Raw genomic sequence first — 19,663 nt, forward strand, 5'->3', positions numbered from 1 at the left:
GTACAAGTGACATCTCGAAAAGTTAAAAGAAAACCCATCAACTTTGCACTGGAAGATTTGAAAAGGCCGATAAATAATGATGGGTTGGGCAGAACTTCAGATGGAGTAAAAACTCCAGAGCGGGCGCATTGTTTGGCTGACAGACAGCCTATCACGCGCCGGTATTGTGCTCTTCAACACAATAATTCCAACCTGCTAATGTCACTACTGCCATTACTGTGATTTCTCACCTCATCTCTAATCAGTCTTTTGTGTTTCGGGAGCGGAGACACAATGAAGTGATAATGTTTACTTTCTGGCGAAGTTCTCCTCCGATGACACGCTCTATTCGTCGGCGTCTTCTGCGAGTGTCAAAGGGAACAAAGGCGATTGCGTCTGCCATTCTTGCTGCGATGCTACCTGCTACTCTGCTTTTGATTTCAAACAAATAAAAGGAACATCTTTCACTCCCATGGCACAGATAATTAAAATGACATTCCTAATTGCCCCAGTCACCGTTAATGCTGGGCTTAACCTACGCGCCGCTGGCAGACGGGCCTGTCATCTCCACGCCCGCAAATCGCAGCTAGATGGTATTGATTCCGATGGTCGTTTCTTAGCTCACGACGCATGAGAGAAAGTCATGGAAAAACTTGGTCAAGACGAGCTATAGAAATGCAGAGGAGAGGGAGCAGTTTTTTAAGAGAACAAAACAGCAAAAGTCCTTAAAGACCCCATACAATCAAAATGGGAGGTTTGGGGATTTAAAGGAATAGTTCACCTTCAAAATAAAAAATTTCTGTCATCATCTCACCCCGTTGTCATTTTAAACCTCTGTGATTTTCTTTCGTCTGCAAAACACAAAAGAATATATTTTGAAAAATTGCGGTAACCAAAAACCGATGAACTTCTATTGTATTGACACAGAACCAATGCAAGTCAATGTGGTCCAATGGTTTTCCGTTACCAACATTTTTCAAAATGTCTTCTTTTGTGTTCTGTAGAAGACAGAAAGTCATACAGGTTTGAAATGACACTGACAGAATTTTCATTTTAAAGGGGAACTATCCCTTTAAGTCTATGTCTGTTGGTTTTAGGACATCTACACACTAAGCAGTGACAGAGTAAATCAAGAATCGAGCCTTAAATCCCATACTTTCTGTTACAATATAAAATGTTAAAGAACTATTTTAAAGCAAAAAGGTCCAAAAAATTAAGCCAGACAACATACGTTAAAATAAAACAAACAAGCATACAAACAGCAAGTATGTCTCTTCCTGTGACCTCTGACAGAAGATAATAATCCCATAATCCACACGAATCAGAGGAGTTTAATACCTCTCAAAATGCTTCAGGGTTTGGTCCTCGCACACTGCCACACAAATGCAACCTGAGGGCTTCACAGCACAAAACACACGCTTGGGTCCGACACAGTAACACAACCTGTAGCTGAGCCTGTGTGTGTGTGTGTGTGTGTGTGTGTGTGTGTGTGTGTGTGTGTGTGGAGGTGACAGACTCCCTGCAGGTAAATACACACACTACAGTTGTTTCATCAGGGCTAATGGGGTGGGATGTGAACCGTGCTGCAAGATAACTGCCCTTTACCATGCAGATCACCTGCACGGCCCACAGGGAACTCTGTCTGTGTGTGACAGAGAGATCAATGAATTGAAATCGCCATATTTCCCCTTTCACTTCAATATAGAAATTGACTGTAGAAGTCAGTGATAACTCCCCTTAATTTTTGATTAATAGAGCAATTTTATTTGAAACTAAAACCAAAGAAACTTTGCTTATAATCTCTCGTTTCAAGAAAATCTTGTAAAAATATCCTGGTTGCAAATATATAAATATACATTGCTCGGAGGTTGATTTTCATAGCTTAAAGGACAAATTGGAGATCTCAGTTATGCATCAACTTTTATCAACAATGTATCAGTGTCAGATGTTTCTCCTAATAGCGACAAAAAAGCACATTTTTTCTAAAGTATACAGCAAGAAAATGTCCCTTAGTTTGCTCACCATTTAATTTCATTACTGAGATGAAATAATAAATAAATGAATAATAATTGCTATATTAAAATAGTTTATTTTTCTATTTGATAGTTTTCTAATAAATCATTTCCTCAATAATGCCTTCGCAAGTAATGTTTGTTTGTGTTAATGTGCTCTCTATGAAACTGTGAAGCTGATATGGGGGTTCTGGGGTGCCGTGCACATCTCCCCCCCCCCCAAAAAAAATGCAGACAGACAGAAAAGATGAAAAGGGGGTGCTGTGGTGAAGGGAGAGGACAGAAGGGTAACAGCCCTGAGCAAACAAAAGAGTGAAGCAGCTCAGAGGCCAATGAATGGAGAGAACTCACTGATGTGTAAACCAACTCCAGCCTGTATGTGTGTGTGTGTGGGACCGGATGAGCGTGTGTTTGTGTGTGTCAGGAAGGGGGTGGATATGTTCAATCACTTCTGCGGCCACAGTAGCCGGACTTTAATTGAATTAGAGTCTCATTTATTTTGCGGAGGCAGGAGCAACAGGCTGAAGAAAGCAGGTCTGAAGGTTTAGCTGCTCGGCCCGGCTCGGCCCACTTACACCATCTGTCCCCGCTCCGGGTCGCCCCCCTCGCTCCACGAGCCAAGAAAATACAACACCCAGACAAAAGGGACCGGCGAAACTTAACAGTAAGAATAACCCGGCGACCCGGAACTGTGCGACAGTTTCAGATCTCTGTCCTGATCATCTACATGTCGGAATATAATCATATGATCTTGTGTTATTTTTATAACATCAGCATCAGTTAGATAGTTCAGTTAAAGTGTGTATGAATTTTGAACTGCTATCGGAAGAATTGTAAGCCTTTTTTATATTGAAAAAGTGTATGTATTAAAAAAAGAAAAACATTCAGCTATTGAGCATATTTGAAACCAGGCGGATGGGAATGTTTGCAGGGCAAGTTTTGAGTCCTGCCGCAAAAGGGATTTTGGAAGAGACGAGAGATGTAGGAGGGAGGACGGGGGGGCATGTGTGCAGGTGAGCGCGGGGGTAACAGGGGTATCTCCGGCTCTCACATCCGTCAAGTAAAGGAAAGGTTAAAATTAGAAAATTTAATTTATTTGATAATTTCCCAGAATAATTAGAGTTAATATGGGTTAATTAATATGCAAATCTCTCAGCAGATGTTCGACAGTGAGAGTTGCGCGCGGAGGCAGCCCGCATGCGTTTGGCTGTCAGTTAGTGACCGTAATTGCCGTAACTAACCAAATACACACAAAACCTTTAGTAGGATAAAACGCTTTCTGCCCCAGTCCCGGCACACCGCCACTTCTCTCGCACAAAGACGCACAATTTCTTATTTTCTCTCGCCTGAAAGGGCCTTTTATGCGACGGTCGTTTCGCCGGTGAATGGATCGAACGTTCAGCGCGCTTCACTTTTCTCTCCTCGCTTTATATTTTCCATAAACGTGTATAAATATAAAAGGCGAACAGAACGACACCTGCTCTCCATGTTGTTGCGGTCTTGTTACCTAAATGTGTTCAGATGGGGCCGTTTACGTGCGGCTGCGCTGAATGAACAGGATGAGGGAACGTGAAAATGCTCCTCGACTCTTTTCAACCAGGTTGCTCATCAAATATTTATGCAACTCCAAAAAGTCCTCAGCTGTGATCACTTTAGTGTGTGTGCGCCTGCCGTTGATCTCCGAGCAGTTTAAACAGCGCATTCACTCAAGTGCACACAGACACGTGTCTTACGCTAATGTTTACCTGATAAAAAGCACGGAGCAAGAGCAAAACGCATCGCACAAAGAAGTGAAGTGGTCGATATCATTTCAAGATGTCGCTTTATATGAGGATTTCTTCTGCTTTTAAAAAGGTGTTTCCAGGTGTCACAAAGTAACAGCGATGGAAAGGCTATTTTAAAATGAGCTAAGATATAAGTTTGTACTTATTCATTTGTTAGGCTACAAGAAATTTGTCATTTTAAGTAGTTAAAGAACAGTCAAGCTGCAACAGCATTTTTCACAAAAAATTAAATAAAATATATATTTTTTAAGAAAATAAAATGTTGCCATCGACCAATCAGAATCCAGTATTCTAAAGAATGTAATTAGGTCTGTAAATTCAGTTGACTCTCTCTCTCTCTCTCTCTCTCTCTCGAGGTCTCTTCCAGGGTAAACGCCTCCCTGCCCTCCCCACCCAAATGCTTCTTACACACAGACAGACACAAAGACATTTAGGCGGTGGATGCCTCCTTCTCGGTCCTCTCTGTCTGTCTGTCTCTCTCGGACGCGCAGGTAGTGGAATGCGCTGACGGCCGCAGTATGTTGTGTTGTTGTGTTGTGTGGGGCGCGGCTGTCACAGTTCAGTGTTATCAGCCCAAACAATCTGTTTAGTAAGATTGAGGCATTTCTTCTGCTCTGGATCAGACGCACGTTTATCTGGATGAGGACATACTGTACCATAGACATCCACTGTTTCCATACATAGTAAATTATAATGACTAACCCAAAACTCTAACACTAACCCTCTACTGTTCACACACAAAGATCTGACTTTAATACGACAAATTAAACAAAACCTCCCAGCCTGGTTTTAATTCATCTAAAATTAAAGTCCATAGAATAACAACATATACCTGAGCATTAACCAAGTTCAATCTTTCCTTAACACTCCACACAAGAAAACGAATCGGCTTTCTTACATATCACAAAGACGACGTTTCGTAGCTAAAGGGCCATATGCCCTATATTAATAAAACCGGAATCCATAAAAATAAATAACTTGCACTAAGTAGATGCAAATTCAAATATATGAAATCGCTGCAAAATTAATTTTGCCAGAGCTGATTAAAACATTAATACATCTGTATGGAGTATTTCCCCGATCTGCTCTGGCAAACGAATTTCACCTCGTGTGAGATTAATAGCAATGCTACAATAACACAGAGCTCTGTCAGAGTAGATTACTGTGTGTTTGCAGTAATAATGGCTAAACACAATCTGAGATGTAATTATATTCTGTAACGGGATCATTTGACTGTGATTTGCTTTGTTATAAATAAAGAATGAACATATGGTAGAGAGAGGTGAGATGGGCTCCGTTTATTTAACATGAAAAGCCATTCGCAGCCCATTTTACTCTTGTAATGTGATGGATTTCTGAGTAAAACAGGATATTCAATGAGATAAAATGCAGGGCGGGACTTGGTTTATATTAATATTAAATGATTGGGTGGCAAAACGTATACATCTCTAAAGGAAGAAAAAACATCTCTTTATGAGCGATGGGTAAAAAATAGGAAGGCATGTGGATGGGAAAACTGGTTTATCTTTAGAATAATATGCACTGATAATCGTTCACAAAAAGACCAAAATGGAGCCCATCTTAAATGGGTTATTCGATAGAAAGAACACACGCTTGGCCTTGTATTCACACAAACTGTTTATGAACGTCTATTTTCTCTTATTCTGCAGGGCTAAATGCCCAGGCAGACCCTGAGATAAACACGCTGAGAACAGCATTTTGAGCCGATCAAGGTTACGGCGCATTCCTGACCCGCCATCCAGCGCAGAATAACCTTTATCTCTGCCAACAGAGTCCCACCTGAAGTTCAACATGACTCCAGCGTGTCAAACATTTCCAACAAATCAAAACATGTTTAGATGCTCAAACAGACAGATATGCAGGGCTAACAGTGTTTAAACGGCTGGATTTAAATGTGTAAATCCGGACAACGATTGGTGGAATAATACATAACAAATCTGAAAGACAGCTCTGTCCTGTAAGAGAAATAGAAATAAAATCTCTTTAACATCTCATGTTCCTATTTGACAGCAAAGAGCTCAAATCTACACCAAAGTCTGTAATAAATTATTTAACATAATGTTTTACTTGATTTTTTTTAAGATGTGACATTTGCTTTAATTTTATACCTCTGTACTCATTTACTCACTAGAGTCTTGTTTCATGTAAGAATGGAATTTTAAGAGAAACGTCTCAGACAAATGCTTTATTTCAAGAAAAAACCCCAAGAGCCCTAAAAGAGCAAACTGTATGTAAACGTTCCTTTGGGTCTGTCAGAACTAAAGAAAAGAAAATGTCATTTATCAACCTGATGCTCCAAAATACGTAGGCGTTATTGTCCGTATGAATAGAAAACTAATAAAATAATAAAATGCGTATGGACGAGGGGAGAAAACAGCCTCTTGGACGCCTTCCAAGCCTTTTTCAGGGGGGTCATGGGGGGGGGCGTATTCATTGTGGGGCCGAATTTACCCGATGCGTTTTGGGCACAATGAGAGAGTGAAATCCGCGTGAGGCAGGTTTTGGAAAAAGCATCTGTGCTCAGGTCGATTACTGTCATAAAACTCTGCCAGCACCCAGCTGGAGTTCATAGAGAGGGGAGCTTTCGGATTCTGAGGGGTCAGGGGGAAAGGAAGGGGAGGCAGAGGTCCTCAGATGGTATAAAGATCAGAGCAGGACTATCCAGGTGAGAGGTAGAACCCCCGGCCAGCCCAATCTGAGCTGCTCATTCAGATGCTAATGAGAGAGGAGAACACATCTGTTCCACCCCTGCCGCTCCGGGTCTTTGTCACCTGAAAGCTCCCCACCAGGTATCAAACAAGCTGCAGGAAACAGCCTCTTTTCATCCTGTTACCTCCGTTCTCCAATCAGCAAATGGGCCCCGGTGACAACAGGGGCCCCCGAGAGCCCGACGGGGCCACTGATGCCCCACACGCACCTGACACAGTTGCGTACCCCAATTAACCCTTAACACACTGACGAACATCACCAGCAGACTGGTTAACTCGACCAAACACACACTCTTCATATTAAACACATTTACCACACACCATTTGCCAACCACAAATTTCCCACACCCGGTATTTGGATGTCTGGTGTCTATCGATTACCTCCGTGTCATATCCGCGGCCTGTGGGTTTACGGTAAAGGAGACATTTGGGACGATATCTGAAGCGTGCGCGGAAGGAGAGTTAGATTTACACCTCTGGATATTATTAGAAACGTCAGTGACGTGCGTAAACACACATGCAGATGTTTGAATTACAGAATGCGCTTTCACCTGCCTTTTTACTGCCATCTTGAGAAACACAATGTGTTTAATTAGAGCGTAATGCTGCGATCGCCCCATGCCCTGTCACACAAGACCTGCGCGCATCTCAGCCCGAATAACGACCTGAGACAGACAGGCCCGCGGCACACTGGCAGACCCCCCGTCGAGCTTTCTTATGCTAAATGTGTCTCTCTTAAACCCTAATCTTCAGCTGGGTCGCTTAAACACAACAGCCCGCTGCACCTTTAGTGCGGAACAGAAGCCGTTAGCATGACAAAGATGCTCATATTCATATGCTGAGCGTTCGACATAATACTTTTTTATCTACGTTTGCGATCTAATCAGGTCAGGCTTAAATCAAATGATGTGCGTGGTTTATAGTTATTATACGTGATAACTCCTAAAGTGGTGGGAAATTGTACTACGCAACCCGTGAATAAACGGTTGCACTATGCTAAAAAAAACATACTATGAAGCTTTTAGAGTTGTGGTGTTTTTTATTGCATTACGATCACTATACTCCAGTAGAAATCTTTTTTTAGCCGGAAGCCATGACAGAGAAACACACTAGCATCAAAGCTCCTCTCTTTCTGCCAGTGGTGCACTTGGCAGCAAGCACAATGCAGACGCGTTTCCTTACACAAGCGAGCGCTTTCTGTTCACGTAAGGTGTACGCAGGGGCCGTGGAGAGTTGCGCGCTACAGTTCGGTGGGTAAAAAACAGTTTTGATCTCCCGTCCACCTCTCCGGCTTAGTTCTCCTAGCATTTCCCTCTGAGCGGCTCTCTTTTGATCACGGGCATGAGAGCCGTTTCTCGTTTGAGTGCAGGTACCTGGGGTATGGCTAGGTGCTAATTAGCTCAGCGGGATAATTGATGTGTAGATTACACTGCGAACAAATGCCTCGACTTGTTTGTTCTTCTCACTTTTACTCCCCCCCACCTTTGCCCTAATGAACGGTACCTGCCTCGTTAAAACGGGAGCGTCTGCGCGGGGAGGGCTGTCCCTAGGTGATATACCTTTCAGCGCGATGGCTTGCAAATGCGCTCCCGGGCGCGCGCTCCTGACCCGCAGGAACGCCTCTGCTGAGCGCGGGGATTTGTGCAGCCGGCTCAAAGCATTTAAAAAGGAAACAATTTCTAAATGAAAGGCCATGCCATTAGAGCACCAATAGAGTTCTATTGTTATGCCCTGTAATGCCATTTCCTACATCTTTTGTCTCAGAGAGGCTATTATTAGCAGGCCTCTCACAGCTGCGTATCCGTTCAATAGGGTTTGAATTTGGTCATTAACAAGTGAATATCAGCAAACACATTTGTGGAGCCCCTGCCACTGCTAATAAACTAACAATGAGTACAAGTCTAATTGGGAAATGCAATGAAGGAATGGGCGCGAGGTGCCTGAGGTAAGGAAGGGAAGAGGAAGAAAGGACAGGTCATTATGAGGACGGATGTAGGGAGAAAAAGGTGAATAGTTGAATTGTCGCCTCTCCGCAGTTTCCGCGGACAGCAGTAATCCGTCTCGCGCTAGTTTACACGTTAAACATGTTATTGTGATTATAGACTCCCATATTATAGTGCAGCTCAGCAGTTAGAGCGCCTACACACTGGAGAAAAGCTATGACGGAGCGTTTGATGGATAGGAATGCTGTTTGGAAAGAGCCGGGTTATTTAAAAATGAAGCGGGAATATGGTTCTTTGGATTTTTAAAAGGGACCCGACTGACATTCTCAGTGTTCAACAGACTGTTCAAAGTAAGCTGTATTTTCTCAATTATTGGTCGCATAATGGAGCGTCACTTTTGTAAATAAAATTAAGCCGATACCTTCTGTGGGCGGTGAAGACGTAACACTATTGTTAAAAATAACACTTTTAGAACTAATTGTATCAACAAAATTAAAGAAGCAAGCTAAATCAGTGCATTTAGGATTAGGTCAGGTTGATCTCCGGGTGGTTAGTGAATAAAACACGTGTATGCATTTGTTTAGTGAATTCTAAGAGTTTCTAAAAGAAAGTCCAGCAAAAGTCCATATTGCTTCTCCAAACTAAGCCAAAGGGTTCTAATCCTCCGACAAACTCACAAATGCACTTTCTCCTTCCTTAAGAAAGTGCAAGGGACCATTTTTTCCTCGATATTTCTGTGCTTAGGCCACACCATAATCATCTTATACACGCTTTTCTTTGTTTGGGGATTTTCACGTTTCTCCTTCCAGAGAGATAAGCAACACAATAATGAAAGCTTTAATTACCCCACCCTCTGCCTGCTGAAGGACGCGAGACTGTGTCATCGCGGGTAGGGGGGATTGTATGGGAGCTACGAAAAAATGCATTTGGACTTCTTGCCGAAAAATGGTAGTTGGGCAAACTGGCAGTTTCCGTCACCAACCTGATAATTCTCCCTCATCCTTCACCCTGGAGGTCTTTTGTTTTCCAACCGCTTCCTGTCACCATCTCGGCATTGAATCAAGTGATGGCAGGGTTTACTTTTCTCTTTCTCAAGAGAGTGAACGATAGATCGAGAGAGAGAGAGAGAGCGCGTGTCAGGTTTTGCTAGGCCACAGGAAACCGTGTTGACGTTTAACAAAACCCTTTTATGTTTCTCGGTTTTCCTGAAATTCCAAAAGCTGGAGTCTTTTAAGTACAGAGCTGATAATGAAGCCTCTTTCACACTATATGCTCCTCTTATGGTTAAGGAACCAAAAACTGGTCATTGCATCATGTATCTATCTAGAGTAATCTAGCAAGAAAGGAATTTCAATTTTTGGATGACATTGTACTGCTGTTGTCACAGGCCTCGGACCAGCTCCTATTTATTAAACAGAATCTTGTAACACCCATTAATACGGAGAGCTCCATCAGTCAGCTATCAGAGAGGGACGTTCACCTGGAGACTAAAGCCGTGAGGTGAGAGGACCCACCGAAAGAAAGCTTTTATTTGTGACGGCCTTGTTTTCTTTCTTCTGCTCCGTGTGTGAGCGTGTTTGTTACCGCGGCTCTTATCGGTGCTGGTGTATGTGTAAGGTGTGAGAGGATGAAAGCCATGTGGGTGACAGGAACTCAGCTGCGGCGTAGCAGAAAGAAACTAATCAGCCTCTTACAGCTTGAACCGAGGCGGTTAGGTAGCCTCGCACTAACCGCACACGCGCGAGCTCTGTCACAGCTACAAATTGGCTTCTTACAGAACACAAGGTGCCAAAGACCATTAGACATAGAAAAGCAAGAGTTTTCCCAGCTTCTTGTGTGAAAAAACCTCCACCTCCCCACCGAGTAAAACACACGCAGTTTGGAGCTCTGGAATATTTCTGTTCTGCCAAACCTAAGATGTTTTTCACAGGCCGAACGCTCAAAACACTTTGCCTTTCAGTAGCGTCTCTACCCAGAATTTTCAAATATATATATTTTTTACGCGCTTTTACAAGACCTAGAAATGAGTATAAATAGCGCAAATCACAAAGGTGATTTTAATTCCCTGTGAACGGGTAGAAAATAAAACACACACAAGCACCTGCACAGGCGGTAAACAGGCTGACGGAGAAAGGAAGCTGTCGCCAATTAGCGGCAGTGCTAATCTGGTTGTGTCGAGAGGATTATACTCTGTCCTATTGGGACGGGGGAGAAATTTCATTTCCTGTGCAGCGTTCGTAGACTCTACCTGAGTCAGCGGAGCTGCGCACGTCAAATCCGCGCCGAGATAACGGTTAATCATCTCTCACCCTGAGAAACTGTTTCCCTCCACTGGGCCGAGAGCACGACGCTTCATTCCTTCTGAAAAAACACACGTGAAACTGTGACCTCACCAACACAGGAAGCACACAAAGATACGTTGCCTCCTACAATTCCATTTTCCACCGTCTCATTCTGGCATCTGGTTCAAAGGACACCGGGCTGCTTTCCTGGGAAGTTCAGTCTTAAAAGTTTGGAAATTGTATGTGATGTGTGTTTAAAGGGATAATTTACCCTTATGACATTTCAAACCTGTATGATTTTTTTCTTCCGCAGAACACAAAAGAAGATATTTTGGAGAATGTCGGTAACCGAACATCGACTGTACCCATTGACCCTCTGACTGGGTACCGCCGTTGTTCGGTTACCAACATTCGTCACAATATCTTCCTTTGTGTTCTGCATGTTTGAAATGACAAGAGGGTGTGTACATGATGAAAGAATTTTCATTTTTGGAAGAACTGTCCCTTTAAGTGATTTTAGTGTAAACAAAATACTCAACAATTATACACAGATACTGTAGGCTTGACTAGCCTAACAATCATTTTTGTACATTTTAAGGCTTTTTTCATTAACAATGCACACACACACAAAAGTAAAACTAGAGTAGGGTTTTAGGCATATCATAAAAACAGTTTTCCCTCAACTATAGATGTATATGAATGTCAGTGGATATCAGTGCATCAATAACTTCTGCTATGATGAAAGAGTTCATTACACAGAGGGAGACAGAAGGAGAGAGAGAGAGAGAGAGAGAGAAAGTGTGTGTGTGAAAGGGTTCTGCAGTTATTGTATTAAGCATTGAGCTGTATGCGAGAGATAACACTAACACAGATTCTGAGCGTGTGTGAGGCCAGAGGGGTTAGAGGTATGAGAGTCTTATCATGTTGTTTTGTCCCTGGAAAGCCAGGTGGAGTCATGCATTCATCCATCATACAGAACCCACCATCTGCACTCCATCACTTCCCAGCCACTGCCGTGTGTGCGTGCATGTTTATCTCTATCAGATCATATGCAGATAAATACTCGCAGCTCTAAAGGGTTTCACAGATTCACTGGAGTGAATTCTGACAGTATTTCCCCACACTAGATGTTCGCTGTCGCTCTCTGTCTTTATTTCATTATTTTGAGCTGATAACACACGGGCGAGAGAAAGTGTCCATCTATCTGAAATTTAAGCAGCCCACACTGACACAAATTCCCAGAGAGAGGAGTGATTTCCTCAGGTTTAACTAAATAATTTATGCTCACCTCACTTTAGCATGATGAAGCAATTTTAGCCTGTACAGCTACACGCTCTCTCTCTCTCTCACACACACACACACAAACACTAAAGAGGGTGAAAGATAGAGAACGAGACTTCCCGAATGTCTAAATAATTCAAACATGCAGCAGAAGAGAAATATTTTTACACTTCAAACAAGTGACCACGAATCTGGAAAGTTACTGAGGTCACAATCTCATCCTGCTTTTTCCTTTTTTCCTGTAAATATTACCCACAATTCCTTGCGGCCACTGTTTTAGTATCATTAAAGCAAGGCCGAAAGTGTGTCAACTGAGTGTCAGACAAGTGAATCAAACTCATTCAGTAGATTAGTAGCGTTTAGCTGAATGGACTCGTGTGGCCCGTTTAAGAGAACAAGAGATCGGCCGCAGACAAGAAGCGAGGAAATTGGAGGTGTTGTAACCTTAGAAGGTCAGATTGGTTTTCCTCCGAGTTCTGTACGGCAGGGATTTGTGAGTCAACAGCTACTCTGGCTTCCTGTCAGCGCTCTGAACGAAACCACGAGGGACCGCTGCCTCTCGAACCCGACACGACTAGATCACAGGAGGAGCACAAAAACAATCCCACTTTTGTCAAACCGAAAAGTGAAGAAAAGCAAAATGACAAGTCTTGAAGTTTAAAGGAAGACATGTCTCGTAGGTTTTGTTAAACAGGGACGATCAAAACGTTCATCAATGGACAATTAATGAAATATTTTTGAAAATGTAAAATTTTAACAGGTATTTACAGTCCCTGTGTTTGCAGCGCAATGGTGTGGGTTCGATCCTCAGGGAACACACATACTGAAAAATGGATAAATGTGTCTGCCAAATTCATAAATGTAATCATTTAATTTTGCTATGTAATGTGCCCACACAATATTTTTTATAAAAGAAAATAAGAAAAAACATCTATAATTGAAAGAACCCGGTGAAAATCAATTCTGGAGAAAATATAATCTCTAAATAAAAAAAGATAAATTTGCTACCAGGTGTGATTTTGAGCCGTACTCGACCTCGCCTAACCTTCTGAAACATGAATTCCTGCCGGAGACACTGGGAAGCGATGGATTATGAGTGGAAGGCGCTTGAACCGCCAGTAACGCAGAGGTCAGCAGAAGTTGCACAGCGTTTGGCAGGAACATCTGAACACGCTCTATCCAAATAACAGAAGAACTGCACAAAACTTGCATCTCAGAAAAACACTCGGATGAGTGTTTACACCACCAGAACTTGTGGAGATGGAGGAGAGCGAGGGGGAGGAAGAGCGGGTGAATATTAAGAAGAATGTGTGATAACTTTTATGGTGTAGGTTAGCGCTGGATATTTACAGGCCACGTTGGCTAAACAAAGACTGATATGCTGCGAGACCTCAATAAAAATCAATACATCAGTGAACCCCCACCTGCCTCGCCCTCTCGCTGTGTGTGTGAGCATGGATCACGTTTCTGAGGCGGCTGCCTACGCCAGATCGGAGCAAGAGAGCAAAACCCATTGGGATTGTGCACAGGACCAGCCCACACTGAACACACGTGTGTGTGTGTGTGTGTGTGCGTGTGTGTGTGTGTGTGTGTGTGTGTGCGTGTGTGTGTGTGTGTGTGCGTGTGCGTGTGTGTTTGCCCTATAGCCTTCAGAAACAAAGCAAGGTAATATGAACCCTTAATATCATATGCATGTTTACAAATGTCTGTTTTATGGTTTATGGAATTCATTTGGCTCAAGAGAGTGCTCTGCATCTTCTTCGATTTTGCATTCAAGCAATAAGACATTGTGAATCGAGCCATGGCAACGGGGTTTTGTTAGGCAAGACATGTAGCCAAGTATGGCATCAAGTGCCTGGATATTTTATGAAATCATTACTGATTAAAAACAAAAAGGACACTTTTTATTTTAGGTTTCTAACATGGGCTTCTGTGCAGTGACATTCACAGTAACTAGTAACAAGTGTAAGACATCATAACTGTTACTATATCCCATATGTTAACTTATATGTTAAAATAGAGCATAGAGCTTTAAGGAGTTTGTGAAAAAGAAAGAATTGCAATAAATATAGCATACTGTACAGATTATCATAGTCACAAACACACACACACACATTTATAAACTGAAATACGACAGTGTGTGTGTGTGTGATGTAGGCGAGGGTCTGTTTTTGACCCTGAGGGCTTGTGGGACAGACACAGAGAGATATTTGGTCAAACAGTGCGGCAGATATGAGCGCTGGGCTCATAAATACAGTGGGCATCATTAATATTTCAGTGTAATGCTTCAGTTCTCTAATTAAACTTGTGGCTGATAGATGCTACTGTCCCATCATTACCTTCATCAGCACGAGCTGAAAAGATTTCATTAGCACTAATGACGAATGATCGGCGCTACACTACACTGCCGCTATAACAACTATACCTTCTATTAGCATTATTTCATAATAATATCATTACCATATGCACACACAATAAGAAAATAATAACATTAAAGATGGCATTAAAGTAAACATTTTTGTAGGCTTTAGTCCATGTCTATGTCAGACTTGATTTAGATTTAACATTTGCAGTCTGTTCTGGGTATATGAATATATCATAAATATTACAAATATGATTTTAATGGGGCGCATACAATATTTAATTCAATAAAATTCTCTAGAATGGAAATCTTCATCTACACGATATCAGCTTCAATCAGCAACAATAAAAAAAATCATAAATTATAAATCTAACAAACAAATAACATTTTAGTAGTAAAAGTTTAGTTTAAATGTATGATATCAGTATTAATCTACACATACACTTTTTTTTATAGAGACTGACTTTACGCAGACCAGAACAGACCAAAATGAATAATAAAAAAACAGTTCGCCACCACTACAGAAATGTGCACAACTTTTTAATATTTTTCATTTTCCTGATATATCCGGGTTATTCATGACCATGGGAACCCTGTCTCTTTGTCTCCACATAAAGAGTCAGAGGTCAGTGACCTGCTGTGGGCGTCATATTTGCTCTGATGTTTTCAGACCTCTGCCCCTGTCAGACATACTGACAGCTCCTTAAAGAGCCGATTATTCCAATATAAAAGAAGGAACTGAGGAGTTTTCTAAGCAAGATCTTGAAGAGATTTACGGTCCAGCACACAAACAGAAAAAATGTATTCTGACTCTGGGGAGCAACCAAAAAAACTGGACCAGAACGACTATTCTTCTGGGTTTCCCCTGATTCTGAGCGCTCGCTCGGGGCTAAGGGTCAGAACAAACCCACCACAGCTGTGAGGGAAAACGCAACATGGAAAAACTAAGAAAACAGGACTCCAGCTTTTGATTACTATAGCTTAAATATAGTTACACTTTTGTGTAGAATACAAACAGGCGGCCAGGTCGACTTCCAAAAATAGAACCACTGACACACTAAGGCCGTGTTCAGACTTGACTTCTTTTTTGAAGCTGCTAGTGTCTGTTTTACATTGCAATCCTATGGAGTAAACCGTGTTTTCAAAAAACGTCCTGAGCGCTTTTTTAAAAAGCCGGTGTCTTTTTCTGCAGGTCAGAGCGTCTTTTGAGGTTGAAGTTCAACTTTTCTGAAAGAAAATGTCCTACATCAAGCTCCTTTTTCACAGCTAACCAATGACAGAGATCTGTCGTTTCCATAACAACATGCGAGGAACGTGATTGGTTGAGAAGGCTCAAGCTCGAAAAAATAAAATGGTGTCCCGTTGGAGCATAGTTCCCTTTCTGTCGGTCTCTCGACGTTGTGTCGAGCCGACAGATGGGGTTCGCTCTTGAGAACCTATCAACTTCTGACTAGTTTAGAAAAGGCCAATGAAATTCGCGAATGAAATTTGCATGCCGGACTCCGCCCCCAGATATCCAGGTATAAAAGGGAGACGGCGTGCTGCATTCATTCACCTTTTGTTCATCGGAGCCTTCACACTGATCGACTTCGAGACTTCAATCTCTACGCCGAATTACTGCTGGAATCTTATGACGTGGTGCAGCGGACGGTCCCTTCCTGCAGTGACTTTCCCCTGGGCAGTTTGGCAGTTCCAGAAGTGTTCAAGTTTTTTTCTAAAAGAGCAAATTTCTCCAGCGTGGCATGTCCCGCTGTTCTCATGGGTGCAACACACTCATCGAGGAGGGGGACGGACACGATGTCTGCTTCCAGTACGATGGGGCAGACGTTGTGGATATGTCCTGCTCGCACTGCGGGCGGTTGACGATTCAGACGTTGCGTCACAGGTGGCTGTGTTCCCACGGGACTCAGCCACCACCTCGTCTGCTCCCCGTTCCGTGGCGGCAGGGCCGTAATGGCCACTACGGCAAGCAGCGAGGGTGATATGAGGATTACTGTGAGCGCTTATCCACCAGCCACTGGCTCACGGACCGTTCGCACCTCGTCTCGCTCGTCTGACCGTTCCCCAGGAGACGGTCCCACCGTCTTGTTCCTCAACCACGTATTCGGACACGATGCGTGATGATGAGATGTTGCAGCATCGGGGGGTGACGTACTGCCATCCGACTCCGACGATTCCTCTGGCTCCCTCTCTCGGGGGGTCGAGCCCAGGAAGAAGCGGACGTCGAAATGTCAGCCATGCTTTCCAGGGCTGCCGTGAGCGTTGGGTTGCAGTGCCCGCACTGCCTCTGCCAGCGCTCGTGGCTGGCTACATGGCACCTCGGGGTTGAGCGTGGCTCCAAGCCGCGCCCGCCCCCAGGGCCGCGTTTACCGGAAGTGCACGAGGAACTTAGTAAGACCTGCAACACCCCTTTCCGGCACGTTCACGTCAAACAAGTTCTGTCACCCTCTCTTCCCTCGAGGGTGAGGCAGCTAGAGGATACGTCGATGTCCCCCAGGTCCAGAGCCATCTGGGGGGCTCGACCTAGACTCCCGTCCAAAGCATGTGGGGTCTCGGCATCTCTGGTGTCGAGAGCTCACATTGCGGCAGACCAAGCTGACTCTTCTCTCCACGCTATGGCTCCTGCCAGGCCAAGGCGTTGAGAGAGCTCCACGAGGGTAAGACCGACCCAGCGCTTATGCAGGAACTCTGCGCCGCCACCGACCTCGCTCTACGGGCGACCAAGGTGACCACGCGGGCCCTGGGTCGGGCGATGTCCACACTTGTGGTCCATGAGAGACACCTCTGGCCGAACCTTGCACAGATGAGTAACGCCGAGAAGGTCCGCTCTCTCGACGCACCCATCTCGCAAGGGGGGGCTGTTTGGTGATACTGTCGAGCCACAGTTCTCGACAGTAAAGAAGCAGACAGAGGATATCAAGCATATCCTCCCCCGCAGCGACTCGGCCGCCCTCGGCTGTCGAGTCCCGTGTGCCGGTCCTCTTCGACGCCCTCCGGCTCTGGCGCCCCCCACTCAGGTGGCCCCCCCGGAAGAGACATCAAAGAGGAGACCATCGCCCCATCAGCAGCCACGGCGAAAGCAGAAGCAGCCCTCATGGGAAGACCCCAGGGAGATCGAGGCTACCATCGGGCCCGACCCCAGCCACATCGCTGGGGGATCGGTTAGGGACGGTTCCTGCCCCGTCTCACTATCTGCTGGATCCCTCCGGGGGGCTAGCGCCCACTTACTCACAAAAGAAGTTTCCTCTCTCTCTGGGTCATTACAGCCGCTCCCACTCTCGGCACGACAGTGGAAGGCAACTCGACGTTGCGCCATGGCGAAGTGCAACGTTGAGTATAAACACCAGCCCTCAGCACTCTCAGTCAGACAGTGCGTTGAGCTGCATAAACGCCAGGCAGGAAAAACAGCAACAGCAGATCTCCTCCCCAGGGGCCCTCCCCCGGCAAGGGATCCGTATTGCTGGCCATCGAACCACCCCCCGCGGGGACGATGAAGCAGATCAAATCCCCCTGTCTCGGTCCTGGGAGCCTGGCTCGGCTTCCCAGGCCGTCAGGTTGGCTAGGGAGTGCGATCCAGTTCGCCAGACGGCCGCCCAAGTTTCGGGGCATCCTCTCTACCTCAGCAGAGGCAAGGATGCGCCCGTGCTTCGGGCCGAGGTCGCCCCCCTTCTAGCGAAGGGAGCGATCGAGCCCGTCCCACCAGCCGAGATGTTCAATGGGTTCTACAGCCCATACTTCATTATCCCAAAGAAAGGCGGGGGGCTGCGCACCATCCTAGATCTGCGTGTCCTGAACAAGCACCTACACAAGCTGCCGTTCAGGATGATCATGCAGAGGCGCATCCTGACGTCTGTCAGATGTCAGGATTGGTTCATGGCAATCGCGGGACAAGCGGAAGTACGCTTCCCCCCAATGAGCCTCATTGCACAGACCCTGTGCAAGGTCAGGGAAGAGGAGCATCAAGTGGTACTAGTTGCGCCTTACTGGCCCAACCGGACTTGGTTCTCAGAGCTAAGGCTCTTGACAACAACTCCCCCTGGCCGCTCCCCCTGGCGAAGGACCTGCTTTTCCAGGGGAAGGGGCACGTTACGGCATCCCAGGCAGACCCCTGGAACCTCCATGTCTGGACGGGACGAGGAGATAGTGAGTGGCCCACCCCTGCGGTAGTTGGGACATCACTCAGACCCCCCCACCTTCGAGCCACTCGGAGCTGCCGCTCTATCTCACCTCACGATAAAGATGGCTCTCCTGATGGCGCTCACATCCAAGAGGGTAGGGGACCTACAAGCACCCTCCATGTCCACAGATTGCCTAGAACTCAGGCCCGGTGATTCTCACGTTATCCTTAGACCACGTCCCGGCTACGTGCCCAAAGTTCCCACCACTCTCCCGAGAGACCAGGTGGTGAATCTGCAGGCACTCCTCACCGGGGAGGAAGACCCAACCCCATCCGTGTTGTGTCCAGTACGCGCACTGTGCCTCTACTTGGACTGCACGCAGAGCTTCAGAAGCTCTGAGCAGCTCTTTGTCTGTTTTGGAGGTCAGCAGAAGGGGAGGGCTGTCTCCAAACAGAGGCTGGCGCACTGGATCGTGGATGCTGTCGCTACGGCATACCGATCTCAAGATCGCCCCTGCCCGTTAGGAGTGAGGCACACTCCTCATGGGCACTGGCTCAGGGCGCCTCTCGGCAGACATCTGCAGAGCTGCGGGTTAGGCTACGCCCAACACCTTCGCGAGGTTCTAATACCTACGCGTGTGAGCCCGCGTCCTGCAAGGCAACTGTAGGACCGGCAGCCGGTAGGGCGTACGCCTGCGAAAGCCCTTCCCCCCTTCCTTAGGTGGGTCAGCGGCTATTTCCACCTCCCTTCTTTCCCCACTGGGTAAAGAACAGGCATTCCATCCATCACTAAGTACTTCCTGTGGGCAGGCTGGGCAGAGCAGCCCTGCCCCTTTAGGCCAGGTACCAGCTGAGTTATCTACCCATGACCTCCCTAGGTGGACTCCCACCTTGCGGTTAATTCCTTCAGTCCGCACATTTTCCCATAAGTTCTCGCCTGATGGTGAGACCATGTTGGTGTCTCCACTAATTCCTCCCTACGGAGGTAGTGGTCTCTGTAGCGTTTTTCCCCCAGGGGGGAATAATGCTTACCCAGTGGTAAGCAAATTTAATTCGCCAATTTCATTGGCCTTTTCTAAACTAGTCAGAAGTTGACAGGTTCTCAAGAGCGAACCCCATCTGTCGGCTCGACACAACGTCTCGTTCCCTCCATCAGGGAACTGAGGTTACATCC

At 45.4% G+C, this 19,663-nt stretch overlaps 1 protein-coding gene across 1 annotated transcript in view; it reads right to left on the reverse strand.

Moving 5' to 3' along the window:
* Positions 1 to 19,663, reverse strand: part of zeb2b (zinc finger E-box binding homeobox 2b) — a 60,208-nt gene that overhangs the window by 18,893 nt on the left and 21,652 nt on the right. The gene's annotated exons all lie outside the window — the stretch shown is intronic.

The sequence above is a fragment of the Triplophysa rosa genome, linkage group LG7, assembly GCF_024868665.1.
Source record: "Triplophysa rosa linkage group LG7, Trosa_1v2, whole genome shotgun sequence".
NCBI lineage: Eukaryota > Metazoa > Chordata > Actinopteri > Cypriniformes > Nemacheilidae > Triplophysa > Triplophysa rosa.